This window comes from Manduca sexta, chromosome 15 (genome assembly GCF_014839805.1).
Source record: "Manduca sexta isolate Smith_Timp_Sample1 chromosome 15, JHU_Msex_v1.0, whole genome shotgun sequence".
NCBI lineage: Eukaryota > Metazoa > Arthropoda > Insecta > Lepidoptera > Sphingidae > Manduca > Manduca sexta.
The window spans coordinates 10193964-10209138 of record NC_051129.1 but is presented as its reverse complement, the minus strand read 5'-3'; the positions used below and the strand labels follow the sequence as shown (position 1 = coordinate 10209138).

Genomic DNA, 15175 nt, shown 5'->3' with positions numbered 1-15175 from the left:
TGACTCCACTGTACCTGATGGTAAGTGGAATGGGTCAATTAGAATGTCGACACAATTACGCCGGTCAGTTAGAACCAGATATAGACAGGCTGATCTCGAACACTTACGTGAGCCGATATGGCGGGTGTTACCACGTTCTGTACGGTGGTCGCTATCCGGGCAGATGTAATATATATCCTACCATCAGCATTTGCTGCCTTTTTTGCGATTACATCATATTCTCTGAAACCCAAAGAGTGATAAAATAATATCACATATGCAATAATCACAGTTGACACTCGACACGATTGTTAATCATCGTTAATTTAACAACAATAATATTTGTGTAGATTTCGGCGATACTGTTCAATAATAATTTGCATAACAAATGAATAAACGACAGAATATGATTCATGATATCTGTTGAAATTGTTTCTTTCGACGTAAATAACTGACGGGGGTATTTAACATTTAATTCGTTGATTTAAACTGTATCGGCGCGTGTTAATAAACTGATATTTATGTTGGATAATTAATGGGACAGACGTACATTGTTACTTTTTAATGAATCAATACATACATTGCGTGTTTAATTTGAAACGAAAATAAATTTATTGTACCAATAAATATAAAACATTATTTGCGTCTGTCTAATCAACAAGTATCCATCCACTGCTGAGTATGAACCTTCTCTTTGTCACCTTACTTTTCTGTCTTGATTAGTTTCATAGATAAATTTTTGGTCCTCTAACACCAGCTCGGAAAGTTGTTTCTATTAAAAAAGAAAGGGAACATTCAGCTCTAGTTTCATCGTTTCCTAAATTGATTTTTGACTCAGTAATAAGGCAGTAACTAAAAACCGTCTAAAACTAACTAAAATCTGAACGACACGAGTCGTAAACGAACCTGAAATTAAAGTAAGATTCGGTTAAATCTCAGGGCCAAAAAAATAAATAACCCGCATAGATCCGCTCGCTCCGAACTAGGCAAGATTCGACTGTAAGACGGCAATGCATTTTTCACCAAGCGGGAGTTCTCATTAGGGCTCAACGTAACTGCTGCGGGCAGTGCCGGCTTTGGGACGGGGGGGATCTCGGCCGGCCGGAGCGTCATGTCTTAGGGAGGGTGCTGTGGGTTTAAGGATTGGGGAGAGGAGGGTTGGTAAATAAGCCCTAGCTGCAAGAACGTCAACATGTTTTATTTAACGCAAAAATACAATTGGAACTTAAAAAAGGTCGCCGAAGAAAGACTCCGCCCGGGGCGGCCGAATATCTTAGTCCGGCGCTAGCCCCGGAGGACATAAAGGCCGGCCCGCCGCCCACCGCTGACACAATGATCCCGCCCGGGTGTTACTCCACTCGCCAAGACACTGGACTTTCAATAAATAAGCATTAAAACCAACCGCCGCACGACGTCCGCGACCGATAACGAGCGCACAGTTCAAACGCACTTAGTTAGACAACTCGGTGTTACTGATTAGGAAATATTAGTTATTTGCAATTTGAAATATGTTTTGATTAACGATGCGTGTCCAGTGTATCTATCACTGAAACATAAGTAGATATTAGTGGGAGAGTCGAACTCGCGATCATTCATTTTACAGGCAGCTTTTGGCCCGCCGCGCCATAAATTATTCAATCCATGCGGAAGTTCATGCGCTAATGTCCTTTGAATATTATATTAATATAATAGTGTTACATGTTTCATGACTGCCTCGGTGGCGTCGTTGTACTTGTACTGCATGCGCGTTACTGTAGCGCTCTGAGGTCCTGCGTTCGAATCCAGGGTCAGGCAAAGTGATATTTGGGGTTTTCAGCTCAATATCAGCCTGGGGTATGGAATTTGTGCCCGATATAGACTCGCCCCCTATCATATCATGGGACGGAACACACTTGGTTTCGCCTCTGTATATCCTTTCGGGGATAAATGCGTCTTGTGTGTGTGTGTGTGTGTTTCATGTAAAAATACCTAATGATAAAGTTCGTTGCAAGACTTTCTCAGTATCAGTAGTAAATATGATTACTTAATACTATTTTTACACTCGAAAATTCAGTGTGACATCCTAAACCAAATAGATTCTCACCTAATCCGAAGACTTGTGTTGCTGCCGAAACATATACTATGTCAAAGACCCCATCTAAATTGGGACTAAGGGTGTAATACGAAGACAATTTCCGAAGTAAATAGCCAGGAGTTATTGAGGTGGTATTTTAAGTCCGCGATTTATTCGCGCCACACATTGTGGCTTCTAATGAACGTCACAGATCCCGTAATTACGTACCTTCACATACGCTTTGGTATGGAATCAGGATTTGATAGTAATTTGTACATTTGCTCAGTTTTGAGTGTGTCTACGGGACATATAAAGGTGACATTAGTTCCATGAATATTTAGTCTTTTACAAAAGTAATATCTTTTTTTGTTTATTTATTTTCTGTTTTAACGATTGAAATTATTTATCGCAGGAGATATTTTTTATATATTACCTTAAAGAAAAAATTAAATTTTAACAGTATAGAATCTTTAAGGACATTCCCGTGTCAAGTACTTATATTTAAATATATTATGAATAATTTTTACGGGAATTTTAGCACCTAGATATTTAGACAGGTTTGAAGTATTAAGGGAAAATGGTTTATACTTAAGGCGATACCTCAAGGTCCATTTTCATACATTTTGTTTCGGCTTTAATCTGTAAAAATAATTAATAATCATGGATATCCATGATTATTAATTATTTTTACGTTTTTCTTTCAACTGCGAGAACTAATCACTAACTAGACATGAATTTAAATTCTTTACTTGCCAATACTTGTTTAGTTACCCAGATTAAAGCCGAAACAAAATATATGAAAATGGACCTTGAGGTATCGCCTTAAAGACATTTTCTTAAATAAGATAGATCAAACGAATAGCTAGAGCACAAGGGTGCCCACAGATTTGGAGCTATTTTACAAATTTGTTTTTGAGGTTTACTCTGTAATTTATATGTTTTGAGATTTTTTTGTGTATATTCTTGTTAGTTACATGTACGCATAAACCTCCATGTGTTTGAGTAGATCCCCCATTTAAAAATATATTATATATAGTATAACGGATACACAATAATTGTATCCAATAAAATGTAAAGAGAAAATAAATAATAATAATTATAAATAAAATATCCATTAAAAGTATACGCGACTTACACATGTCTAACTCACGATGCGATGTTTATAATAATTTCTAGTAATTTTATTTATTACAATTTATATGCAGAGTATAAAGGCGGATTTAATGACGAAGGCATTTTCTACCAGTCGACCTTTAGGAGATGCAGAAACTAAGGTATAGATATTTTTGTATAATTTGAAGCTTTTATATTAGTCTGATTTGCAATAAACAAATAGAATTTCAATAATTCCCCCAAAGTAATATTAGTACATGTGCTAATTAGTGAACACGTTCCTGTATACGCAAACTTGTCAAAGGACTAAGCTTGGCTGCTTACCGTATCTCTTACGAAGTCGTGGAGTTGGACTTAGTTACATCGGCGTTTCAGAAATCCACTTAATATAATTAAGCCATGTCTTATTTGGCTACAAATATAAATAGAAAAATAGATATAGAATGGAGTTTAATTCACTGTTCTCCCGCAGTATTTACTCAATCAATGACACAATAAATACAGAAAAAAAAAGTGAAAAAACGGCGCCAAAGTAAGTTTCATATCAGAAAGCCTTGCTATTCTTTTTTGATTATGTATTCTAAATGCTATAGTGTTCTTTATCGTTAACTGACTACGTATGTTTCGGGAAAACTGAATTAAATAACACTATGTATATTTTGGATTGGATTCTTTTGGTTAAACTGTATATAATTATTGTCTAGTAGCTGTGACCAGCTCGGTATTAAGTCTTTTCCTTGTGTACGATTATGTGGGACCTTGCCAGTTACGAGACCACGGCGAAAAAAGAAACAATCAAATCCGATTTTAAGACATGGTGTGTTGAATTTTTATAAGAATGATGTTTTGTATTAGAAAGCATACAGGCAAAAATCGGCATGTCAATTCTGTTGTTGTGTGAGGTGAAGTGGGGCATTTATAAAATTATTATAAATTAACTTACCTCTGAAATCTAATAAACATTTTCTCAAAACTATTCTTAATATGTAATGATACTATTTAAATTGTATATTTATAATAAATAATTGTATATTTGTATAAGTTTAATTGTATATTTATTTATTTGCATGTATATTTACGTGAAGTTTCATTAAACTTGGTCCTGGCAAGAAGCTTCATTGTCGGGACGCGAGCGGGAACAGCCTTGTGGGGAAATATAGTACAAAACTAAAGGTGGTGAAAGTATCGCATTTCTTCGGAAGTTATTATCCTTCTTATACTTCTGCTCTTATTTCATTATAATGTGGGATCGACGCAACTATATACGCATATCGGAATAAATCTATACAACTAAAAGGGTTAAATCTTTTTACTTTGTGTATTTAAATTCCAAGGCAATCAGCGATGCGTACCCGGCCTTCGAGACAGCAATACATCGTTTTCTTAATGTTCCCCAAATACTAATCCAATTAGATTGTAAATATTGTAAGCGAAGGGTATTGCCACCATTTGCACGAAAATTAAAATTCCTTGTAAATCGTACCGCTGAGGAACGCCATACCAGATAGTGAAATACTGAATTACTTACATTCTTCAACTTATAGAAATCTACACTGTTCCGCTTCACTGCGCCTTAGTTTCTCGGCCATCGGTAGGAAGCGGCACTTAAATAAGTCGGCCCACTACGAAGCAAGAAACATTTTTTTACTGCTTTGTGACAAGACGATCTTGCTATTCGCCTAATGATAAGCGATACGACCGCCCATAAACAGTAGAAACACCATCCAACACTTTGAATTACAAAGTATTTTTGGTATTGCACTGCGCTCGCCATCCTGAGATATTAGATGTTAAGTGTCATTATGTCCAATAGTTACACTGGCCACAATGCTCTTAAAACCGGAACACAACAGTGCCTACATACTGCTGCTTGGGTTTTGTATTGAAAAACATGGGACTATACCCACTAGACCGTTCCGTCATTGTGCACCAGTGGCGAAAGTTGAAATTTCCCGAAAGGGAAACCGACACAACTCATAGGTTCTATAATATGCATAAATAATCTGCAACTGTTCTAATGATAATTAAATTTTACATAAATTATGAAAGGGAATCGGGTTAAATCGATCCGTCTCCACTGTCATCTATTACAGCCTCATACTTTTCAATACAAAGATTTTTTTGCCTGACACGTTCCTAGTACGGTCATTGTATGTAGAGTTTATCGTGTGTTGTCCGTAATTTATGGGAGTCACAACTCTAGCTATAACGAAATACCAAAGATGGCACTGAATATATTATGTATTTTAAAACTCCAGAGTACGTTTAATACACAACGGCGTACTTAGGTGGTAATAGTAACAAATCGTAAGACCTACTAACTAAACGAAGGCGCACGTTGGTTTTACATGGGAAGTATGGTGTGACACAGCTTTCTCGCACAACTACGCACGTGCACTTACATAGCTGCACAAGTGTGTGTGTCCCAACACTGTTCAATGGACAGACTCCTTCAATGTGCGAGGCTGTTGAAATTCGGAGTCAACGCCCGCGGCGCTCACTTGAGCTGCGGTCAAATTTAATTGCTGTAACACTTTTCAGCGATGTAAGCCGCGGCCGACTCCGCGCTGCCGGCCGCAAATCCGAATTGAATTCTATTTGTATATACGTACGACTTTCATTGTGTTGGTTTCGTTGTTTAATTATTATTGTTTTTAACAGTATTTTATGAGTGACCGTTATGTTATTATGTGGCTTCAGTTTGCGGATAGGCAAATACGTTCCCAGAATGAAATATACCAGAAAGGTCCTTATAGCCCGATTCCTGCTGGCTTTCATTTCATAATTTACGTAAAATATAATTATTAAAACGATTTGCAGACCGCATTTATGCATATATATACCTTTATGTTGTGACGGGTTTCACACGCATATATATCGCTCAATCATAATGAACCTTGTCTTGCCATTACCTTAAAAATACGAGCAGGGACAGTAGCCAAGACATTTTTACAATCGTTAACGCTAACGTTATGTATGTGAATGAAATATACTAGCGATAGATTTATCGTCATTTTACTGTTGTGTATAAGCGTCAACGATTTTAGAAAACCGTCTTAAATACAGGTGCTCAAGATCGAGAGATTATCGCGTCCGAACAAATTAAAAAACATTGACTTAACCTTTTTAACGTTAGTACAGACTTATCGATATCACATAGAATTTGTATAAAGAAGGTATACAAAACAATCACGACAGATGAAAAGCGACATAAACACGTATACAATACGAAACATTTTTCATTAAACAATACGGTTACAAAGTATTTATATTCATTCGTTAAACGGCGCGGCGTCCAAAACGGCCACTTCAATCAAATATGATCAAACATTTCACTTTAAATATATCAAAGTTTATTTATATTTAGGCACCGCGCGGGAACACCCTCAATACTGTGCAAGCACGCGCTCTGAGTAATTGGACAGAAAAAAACGCGTCGGTTTTAAAAATATCACAACATTTCAAACATAAACATTTCCCATAGACATATGTTTTTTTCGTCAACAATTTGCGCAAAGCACACGTTTTGTCAATCAGTAGTGTGTTTTTACGTTGACTACTTCGGTGGCGTAGTTATATTATGGTATGACTGCAGTGCTGATGTCTCGGGTTCGATTCCCGGATCGGGAAAGTGATATTGGATTTTTCAATTCTGTATCAGCCCGGAGACTGGAATTTGTGCCCGATATAGCGATAGGTTCGCCCTGTATCACAATCATGGGAGGGAATACACATGGTTGAAAGTGGGTGTACAAGTTGCGCCTCAGCCGACCCCTTCGGGGATAAAAGAAGTGTGTGTCTGAAACTACTGAACCGATTTTGAAAATTCTTTCACTAATAGGAAGTTAAATTACTCGTAAGTGCTGTAGGCTACTTTTTATCTCGGGAAAATATGAAGCGGGACTTTTGTTCCGGAAAAACTCATCACGCGGGTGAAGCCGCGGGCCAAAGCTATTTTTATATAAATATTATAATGGTGTGAATATGCATACATTGTCATGTATTTTCAGAATAACCATCTTAATCGTATTAAATTAATTTGTATTATTTATTTCAACTCAGTCGTCAGTACCGTGGCGCTTGTAACCATCATGTCATTATTATATTAGGCGTAAAGCTTGCATGCGGTTCGCCGGTCGCATCGCTAATCGTTTTATCGTTTGTATTCGTGTAATTAGGGTTCCTAGTTCAGTTTGTTAAACAGATTTAGTAGAATATCGGATGTATTTTGTATGCGATACCGCTACGTATTTATGTATGCTAAATAACCTGTTAAACTTGCTAGTGGTAGGATATATTTTATATCCGCCCAGATAGCGACCACAGTACACAAGGTGTTAAAACCCGCCATAGTGGCCCGTAAGTGTGTCGCGTTCGGGAATCAACCTGTGTACATCTTGTTCTGACAGGCTGGCATAATTGTGTCGACTGCCGAGGGGTAATCATCTCTCGTCAGTCGACATTCTATTCGACCCCACTTCACTTATCATCCATTGTAATGGAGTCACATTGCAATACTCATATATAAAAAAAACGTATAGAGTTTTAGTCCTTATTGCGGTACTCCACCCAGCTGACCGGTCCTATCAAATGTCGATCGTTTCTCAATACACCCTAAAAATAATTGAGGAAAGTTTTACTCAAACCGCTACATATGTCGCGATGCAAAACTATAGATATATTTTTGAAAAATGAAACGAATTTTCATTTCACATTTCACGAACTTGTTGTACATTTGAATAAAATTCAAATCAATCCATACAGCGTTGGTATGCCGCGGCCGTGCTCTCACGTAACAGATTGTCGGATCACGCGGCGTCCCTCAGGAGGCGACGTAAAATTGCGTAGGGACATTACCGTGACCGCGTGCCGTTCCCGACTCACATGACCTATAAAATATCAGTTAAAAAACGATTCGAAAAGTGCTTTGCGTGCAATTAACACGTTGGTTATAATATAACTCAGGCGGTTTGGATCAGCTCGATTTTTGATTTTCATACATATGTTGACGTTGATATCTTGGAAGGAGTACTCGAAGTGCTACCAGTGTCTCATGCTTGCTAAGCCTATTCTTATATAATATAATATTATCAGCCCCGTATTCTATACTATCCGAGTGCTGGGCACGAGTCTTCTCTAAAACTGAGAGGGATTGTGCCTTAGTTTACCAAGCTGGCCTAGTGCGGATTGGTAGACTTCCCATAGATACATTTAAAATTCTTAGAACCTCTCAGGTATGTAGATTTCTTCACGATATTTTCCTATCTTTATATCGCCCCTTTTTTACACACGAGCACGGCAAAGTCACCCTTATTCTCTATCCCGCACGTTATTTGACAATGCGTAACAAGCACGTAACACAACGCATCATGTTTAGTACTATAGAAATTTGGCTTACAGAATACCATTCCACGCACATTTCTCGAAGATAACATGACACGGCCGCGTTACGCGTTTACACTATCATACAGAATAAGGGCCCTGATGGTAAATGGAATGATGTCCAATAGAATGTCGTCTGACGAGAGCTGATTACACGTCGTCAGTCGACACAGTTATGCCGACGTATCGGAACCACATATACATAGGCTGATCCCGAATCGCGACACACTTAAATGGTCCATTATGGCGAGTTTTAATACCTTGTGTACGGTGGTCGCTATCAGAGCGGATATAAAATATAACTTAACACCAACAAAACTCTAATTCCGATCCAAAAAAACACATAGATATAAGAATTAAATTTAATTTATTCGAACTGTGAACTGAACACAGAACCACGCCAGGTCACAGCACAACTATGCTGTCAGTAAACCAATGAGCCGATACATTATTATCAGTTATCTGAAACAATATATCGTTTAATGGCGTTTCATTGAGCTGTCTCATTATTCATTAGCGCAAGGCTTTAACATTCATTAATTTCAGTTCACATACATACATACATACATACGTACGTACATACTAGTACTGGATCCGATGGCTTGCTGTTTCATATTTTTATATACCCATTTGTTTCTTGGTTATGTCGATGTCCGTGATTGGTTTTTGAACATGATCTATTTTTGAATTCTTGTGATTTGAAAATGGCATGGTTGGTCGCTCAACGTCATTCTGGTTGTTATTTCTAGCTTTGTAACTAACACTAAAGCTCTACTAATATTTCAGTTATTTTTTCGAAATCAGCCAGTACGTACCTCAAGTTCAAGCTATTGATTTAGGTACTAGTCTTTCAGTTAAATTATTATAGCTTCTATGTATAACAATAATACGGCTCAATAAACAAGCCATAAGATATACACGACGCTTCGCTGTCCATATACGTCTTCAGATAACATTATGCGTATAGAATATCAAGTATTAAACGGTAATTGATTCTTTGCACACTGAAGACCTTTCGGAAGCGACCCGACTACACACCTGAAACTGAAACTTGTCGAACAAGTTATACGATACTTTCCTTGTTTACCGGCCGCCTACCGCCAAGTTGTTAACCCGTCAGTGTTGGGCGGATGTTTGCGGCCTCGACGGCTCGCGGTGCACGCGTACTTGGCCCCCATAGGTTTGTTTACGTCATGTAAGTTTTAATTTAAAACTCGACCTACAACTCGGCCTCAACTCTGTTACGCGTTACGGGTTAGCCGGTTTTTTTGCGCTAAATGTATTTTTAGGTTTGTTCGACGCTCGCTTCGTCTATTATAAAAGTTTGTTGTTGAGGAGTTTGTATTTATTGGTTTTGATTTATTTGTATACTGTGACATTTACAAAGAAACCTTACTATTGTATTCTAATTTTAGCAAATATGTTACAATTGTTTTATTGTTGTAGGTATTAATGAAATAATTTTATTGTAATGTAAACGTGAAATCACGTCGATTCACAAAATACAATATTATCATTCTCAATACGTTTACGACCTAGTTTCCATTTATTCGCACAACTAGTGGTAGGGTAGTACTAATTTATCTACCCTAGTGGCAAAGGGTTCATATAACCCAATTTTTGCTCGCTCCAGTTTATGTAGAATCTAGGTATCATTAGAACGGTTTACAGACCGCATATGTGTATAACAGTATCTATATCTTGCGTTGGGATCCCTTTCGGAAAACTTCACCTTTCGCCACTGCTGTACCCAGATGACTTCTACTGGTCCCGATGCTTTCAAAATTCGAAGAATGTTCTGTTGAGTAATCTGAAGAGTACCTAAAAATTCATTAAAATTGCTGCAGACATTTTGAAGTTCATAATGTACACATATTTATTTTTTTACAAACAGATTCTAGAAGTAACAAAAACAGAAAAACACAGTTAAATAACAACTCGAATAACATATCCAAGTATCCAACAAAACCCCGTAAAACTCGTTAACTAAAACAAACAAAATAAAACACCAGCCATAACGTTACACAATCCAGTGCGTTTCGAATCGGGAGCCATAAGACGCGGCGCCATTAAAGCATTCGCCTGCGGCATAAATAACTTTCACAATATAGAACCGAAACATCTCGGCTGTAGATCACGTACGCAAGAAGTGCAACGCCTACAAGTTTTGATTGGGTGCGATCACGTCAACTCGCTCTAATCCGGATTATCGGCCAAGTTATAATGACAATCGTCGGTGCCATACTAATGGAGCCAACCCTGCGCTGGGCCGACGAACGAGAGAAAGTTTCCGGCATCCAGCGTCTTCGTAACGCTGTTGGCTGGAGTGATGATTTTTTATCAAATCACTGGCACAAATAAAAAAAAAAAAAAATTGTGAATAGCTTAATGTATAAAACATGTTGCACTCGCTAAACGTGATGCATAATTTTTGTCTGAACATGTAAAAGTTATTTAGTATCCTGTTGCAACCGTGCATTACATCCCGAATTTTTGTCCTCGCTCCGCTCTGTTGGCTGTTGGCGTATCTTAATTAAATTAAATAAATAATGAACGCGCATTAAGTAAGGAAGGTATGCATAATTAAACAGGGGCACGGTTCTCTCTTTTGTCCTTTTAGAGATACGGTATAAATAAATAAAACTCGGTATCAGCATATTCCAGTGAATGCTGCAAACTGTACAAATACATCATTTTGTTTTCAGCTACGTTAAAAGCTACAATGCTACGAAATAGCCGTGTCGAAATTAAAGCATTTATCGGCTACGAACGATTAGTGCTACAGAGTTAGCCTGCTACGCACAACGTGTTATTACGTAGGCTCAAGCTTCGGTTGCATTTGCTACGGCAAAACGAATAAAGGACTACGCTTAAGCGATTATTGGCTACAGTGTTAGCGTACGATTATAATAGATTGATAGTTACGCCTTGCATTAATCGGTACTTATTATTATACAGTTTTTAAATAAATAAAATAAAACAAATGTAATATCATTAAATACATAATATTTATTGGGTTACGGTTTCAAATAAATTATGATTGAGTAAGATTTCTATGAATTTTATTAGTGGAGTGAAATCAGTACGTTCGTTACATAAGATTACACAGAGAGAACAACAAAACACCGACTCTACTGACAGAGTGAAAAACACTTTTGTTTTTAATTTATGTAATCGAACACAGAGGCAATTTATACTTAAAACTTCTAATAAACAATTTATTTCCTAACAATATTCAACACTACATCTATGCGGATTTTTATCAAAAGTCGCACTATCATTATTAAAACATTCGGATGTACTCCGTAGATTGACCGCTTTCTTAATTTACACTAAACTCTCGCATAATTTCGACATCAATATAAGAATATGGCCGTACCATGTCATCGGGTGTTAAGGCAACAAATTAGAATAAGCCAGTGTGCTGCCGACACGATAACAGTAGCAGGCAAACGTGTGACCTCATTCGCAATATCTCCAATTCCAAAAGTGGCGTACAGTTTCCAAACTAGAATCACCCGAATGGTATAAACCAAGCGTTAACTTCATTAGTTCACTACGACAGTCTGCCGAGGATTAGATACCTTAATATATCGATATCCGAAACTATGGCCGCCATTGTTGTAAATTATGATTACGAATATCGGATGAATGCAGACGAGACCGATTGCGAATCTGGTTTATGCGTTGCGTATGTTAAGTCGATAGCTTTTGAGTTTTATTACTATGTGCTTCAGTGGCGAAGTGTGAAATTTTCCAAAAGTGAAGCCGACACCAAATATAGGTTCTATTACTAATTGTACCAATACTAATTATAATTAGATTATAGCGCACTATCCTATAAATATTTATTATTTATTTATTAAAATATATTTTATTTTATAATTTGCTTTATCTATTAGAAAAGGGATGCCGGCAGGAATCAGGTCATACCACTGGTGTACTTGCCCTAACTCTTTTCGCCTTCATGTACATATTTTGATATTAATGGGTAAACGTCACTACTGTTTGATTTGATGTTCAATTTTGTATTAATATGGTATGTTTTGAAAATATTGTTTTTTATCTCATTTGTCTATCTAGTGGTTTTTAAAATTGATTATCATGTGAATATACAAATGGGAGACACTAATTAATGTCACGTGATACTGGTATTGTTTATTATTTGATTTATAACAAAATAACGCGACTAGCAATTAGCTCGTCTGATAGTGAACGCCGCGACTGTTAACACAGACGAGAGCGTAGAATTACAAAGTACTTCACAGTTCCGCACTATGCTACGTGCATTAAAATTTTTACTTATGGCCTTTTATACTGAATAATTTTACTGCATTTCCTTTCGAACCAAATCGTAATAATCTTTTAATGGTAGATCAAACTCAATAGCAGCGATAGCCTAGTTGGTTGTGGAAGGGACTGCCGAGACGCATGTCCGCAAGTTCAAATCCCAAGGGCACAACACCTCTGACTTTTCTAAAGTTATGTGTGTTTTATTTGTGAATTTTCGCTGGCTTTAACGGTGAAGGAAAACATCGTGAGGAAACCTGCTTGCCTGAGAAGTTCTCCATAGGAATTTCGAGGGTGTGTGAAGACTACCAATCCGCACTAGGCCAGCGTGGTGGACTAAGGCCTAATCCCTCTCAGTAGTAGAGGAGGCTCGTGCCCAACAGTCGGACAGTATATAATAAAGGGCTAATATTATGATAATATAATCAAACTAGATAAAAAATAAACCTCCTACTTGGTAATTCATACATTTCTTAAATACGACATTCTTAAATACGGTATATATAATTTATTTATTTATTTATTTATTAGGTTTTCCAGCAGACTTAACACTACGATAACAATATTTTAAATATAACTAATAGCTATAATGTAAGCCCAAGTTAGGAAAAGTCAACATGCACATAATTTAAACTAAAAGTGACTTAAGCGCAGCGAATCAAGCAAAATATAATTTGGAGACGTTCACGCAGTATGTTAAAATATGCCAGACTATATAAATCCTATAGAAAAATTAAAACAAACCTGGTAGGCAACGGCTTGGCTGTGCCCCTGGCATTGCAAAGTCCATGGACGGCGAATGTCGCTCACCATCAGGCGGACCGCTTGCTCGTTTGCCTACTAAGGCAATCTGAAATATAAAAGGTCATTATAATAAAATAGCTTAAGCATCTCTATGTTATCTCTCCGCAACAGTGCGGAATAGTTAAAAGGTAAATTTGTGTTTTATTACTTATTTTGCCAAATAGCTACTTAAACACGATTGGCACGTTCAACAAATATTTTCAGCTGTGACATGTAATGAAATGGGATGATACAAATAGCCAGACACTCGGAACATTTAATATAGAAAGGTTTAATTATTTTACTCGTATTTTGGGCTACATTAAAACCTGGCTAGCGGGACAAGTAAGCGGAAGAGTAGCTATACTTACTTTATATTTATTTATTCTCATACAAGTATTACAAGTAGGTATATTAAAATTTATATTCGATTAATTAAAGTTGTGATTTCTTTTTCTCTTCATTTTCTACTCGTCCTCTCTCTTCCTGTACCAAAGCACTCGATTTGTAACTAATACTCATATAGCAATAAGCTAAATACTTTCCAGCTACTGGCACATAAGGCGACATCGTTAACTGACAGCTCAGCAGCTCATAACATACAAACTATATTTAAACCGCCGGCCTAATTCGAAAGATTTCACACCGTACATAGCACGTCAACGATTAAAGTGTCACGAGTTAAAACTATAAACGGCCGCGACCGATCTACAGCGGCGCGAAGTGAACGCTCTCACAATAGAGCGCGCGGTAGGAATCCAGCGCCACCCGCCCACCTGCCGGCTTTAATCTCAATATAAATTATCCATAATTAAAGAGGACTCGGACATGGGGAGAATAAATGCGACCACTTGAAACAAAGCCTTGGTGTGTGGCTTGAGTTGGGAGATATGGCGGGTATGGTATATTTTATTAATTTTATTTAAATGATATTGTAGTATGTACCGAGCTATGATTTAATATTAAACTCTATTTAAATGAATAAAATGTATAATTCATTTAAATACGCAATCAAATTTGTAAATTACCTATACTGCCCAGCTTTCCATGTATACATAAGTGCAAATTTACTATATGTATATTTTATAAATTACTAGGATTACCGCAAATCAATCTGTAATCACTTCCCCGCATAGTCACTGAATCCTTTCGTATAAAATCATTTCGTCTCACAATAATAATAATACATTATTCAAAACGACATGTTAGTATTCGAAAAGTGTTATCACATTATACAATTTTGGTTCGTAGAAGTATGACTTAAAATTCCGCCGTGCTCGCACAGCTTGCACGGAGTATATCCCGCTGAGCCGCTGTAATGCGCGCTCAAACGGTGCCATATTTTTGCCCGGTAGCTTTTTGTGGAAAACGCCACTAAATTCGGAGTTACACGCCGCATCGGAATGGTTTTTGGATACTGTGATTATCCTCAATGCACAGCGATATGCCACGCCGTAAAATTCGGCCAAATTACAATATTTTTCAAATTATTTTCATTCATTGTGGTTTTGGCGCCTGTGAAAAAGGCTTATATTGAGATTTACCATACTGTAAAGTTTGAGTTGTGTATTGGTA

The 15175-nt window shown here is 37.1% G+C and overlaps 1 protein-coding gene across 9 annotated transcripts in view; it reads left to right on the top strand.

The window, feature by feature from the left end:
* LOC115446720 (tyrosine-protein phosphatase Lar) overlaps positions 1–15175 on the top strand; it is a 401337-nt gene that overhangs the window by 304439 nt on the left and 81723 nt on the right. The gene's annotated exons all lie outside the window — the stretch shown is intronic.